Below are 2,649 nucleotides of genomic sequence, written 5' to 3' on the forward strand. Positions count from 1 at the left end.
AGTGCCATATTACTTCTTAAGAAGTACCCTGACACTACAATCTTTATATCATTTGTTCTACAGAGCTATTAAATTACAATATAATCTGAGGTGTTTCCAGTATGACAAAATGCACAAATTGTAACTTACCATTTGACTCCACTGACAAAAATAAATCCCCAGCATCAAGTTTGGCTTCACAGACCTAAAATAAGTAAAATAAAAATATATGTTATAATTATATTGTTTTCGCCATTTATTCATGTTTGCTAATTTTCTGACATATAAACAATGTTAGTTTTGTTACAATACAGAGAATGCAGTTTAATTAAAAGGTAAATTATGCAAAAAAAAAAAAAACTTCTGCAGTATACCATGCCAAAAATCAGTGTCTCTGATGCCAATTATTTTATCACTACAGCTCGTTTAGTATGGAAACTCACACAATCTAGTCATACTGATCACAAGAGTTCAAAAATAAGTCAAAATGGTGAGCTGTTGTTAAGCATAAAGCATTTCAGGGTAACAAATAACTGCACAATAGAATTAAAGCAAAAAATAAACACACTGGAGGACTATCTGATAAAAACTAATATAATGCTGGTTTGTAGACCATATTTTGTCTCAGTCCTCAGTGCACTCTTGCAGCTTAGCATGCAGCAGTTAATAACAACTTAAGTGATTACATAGGGATAAACAGATGACAACAAGCATCCGAGTCCTGCCAAAAAGTTCTTTTTGAACCCAGTCAGTTATTGGAAATATTGCCAAAATGAACTTCCACCAAAATACAACAGCCTGTGAACTTGAAAGAAATTTACAAGTACAGAGACAATATGAAATAACCTTTATTAATTAGCTGAGTTAGCTTGCTAATATCGCAACAGGGTGAGTGCACAACCTTAAAGCTAGCGGCACAATACTTGTGATTTGCTCAGCGCCACATTAAACCCATAAAAAAGGCCATGTGTCAGTTTATTAGGTCAAGTTTGGTCATGACACACAAGCTGGACCTTGTCGGCTAAAGTTACATTAGCTAAAGCAAACATTTCGGTAAAAGAGAAAAACACACATCATGCCATAAATTCAAAACATGTTCCAACTTTTGTAGCTCTCTTTCCTTATAGTTATAACCAATGTTACTCACCTTGAAAGCATATTCCAAAGAAGACGATTAGAAAACGTCCAAGTAAAGTGAGCATGTCGTTAACCGCCAATTCCCCATGATGCACCTCGGTAGCAGTCACGTGAGGCAGTTTTGAATCCTGCTGTGCTCAACTTACCCGCATTGTCAAGTTCACATAAGTTGCTGATTTAGCTGGACATGAGTTTTCAAGTTAGCTTTTTTTGGTGTAATTGGGACGTTTTTAACTTGTAATTCTATGTTATAACAACAACTTCAGTCATCTATCGTCAAACTGATATAGAATAATATGTTGAAATAACAAACAGCTAGAATTACATTTTACAGTGTGGGTGATGTTTCAGTGGAAACATCCATCTTTTATATACAGTCTGTGGTTTTTCTCCAGAAAACGATAAAAACATACATAGTTTGTTCAGTGTTTGCTCACTTTTCTACTTTAGCTCAATCTTTCTGTAATTGCTGCTGTTTGTCTTCAGTAGATCCAAACTTTTATATTTACCTGATTTTTTCCTGTTTTTTCTGCACCTGAAGTGGAAAATCATCACCGGCAGGTCTCAGCAGGAAGAGGAGAGGAGCTTCAGGAGATTTATTCAGAGGCCTTTTTTATATCCTGTGAGTCCTGTGAGAACAGGAAGTTATCTCTGCTGATGTTATTTGTCTTTGACTGAAGTAGACAAAAGCAGCTTCATTCACACGAACTGCTCCAAGACTTATTGTGACTCCTGCAGAGGAAATCTAGAAGACTCCAGGAATAAAAATGTAGAGCTGGGAATGAGAAGAGCAGATCAGGTTTAAGTATTTACAAACGTTTTACTTGGTCAGATGTGACGGGGAGTCTGAGTCTAGCTTGAAATGCAAATAAAACAAAGTAAATGATAAGCAAAGGTTGTTCTGTTTTCAGCCCACAGACACGCGACGGCTTCGACTGTTGAGTCCTGCAGAAGAAAAACAGGAAATACTCATCAGCATTATGGAAGCTAGAAACAGATTAGAACAAAGAAAAGAGAGAAACAGAGAAAATACTCATGTTTGTAAAATCTGTAAAAGAGTTAAGAGACAGAAAATGCCCTCAGAGAGAAGCTTGAACTCCTGACCTGTGGTCCATTTCTTATCCCATCGAGGTAACGGATCAACACGCTGATCAGACCACTAACACCAGCAGCCTGAAGGCGCTGACAGTCCAGACCTGCTGGAGCTCAGGAAACTCAGAGAGCGCTTGGAAACCCCAAAACACTTCTTCTGTGACCAGCTGGTTGCTGAAGGTTGCTGAGTGAAATCGGTTTTAAACAGGGAAATGGGGAACGTTCAGCTGCAACGTCACTGAAGCTCGTTTTAAATAGTTCAGCTTTTACTTTGAAAAAATACTTCAAAGTACTGTTTCAAATTTTCAGAGAAATCAGCTTCCTCCATCATCAAATGTGATTCATATGTGTGTTTATTTTCAGGAACAGCAGAAAAAGTCAGACTTCTCAAACAACCTGAATTTTGAAAGTCACACCTGAAAGTTCGTCCAGACTTGGAAA

This window comes from Oreochromis niloticus, linkage group LG11 (genome assembly GCF_001858045.2).
Source record: "Oreochromis niloticus isolate F11D_XX linkage group LG11, O_niloticus_UMD_NMBU, whole genome shotgun sequence".
Taxonomy (NCBI): Eukaryota; Metazoa; Chordata; class Actinopteri; order Cichliformes; family Cichlidae; genus Oreochromis; species Oreochromis niloticus.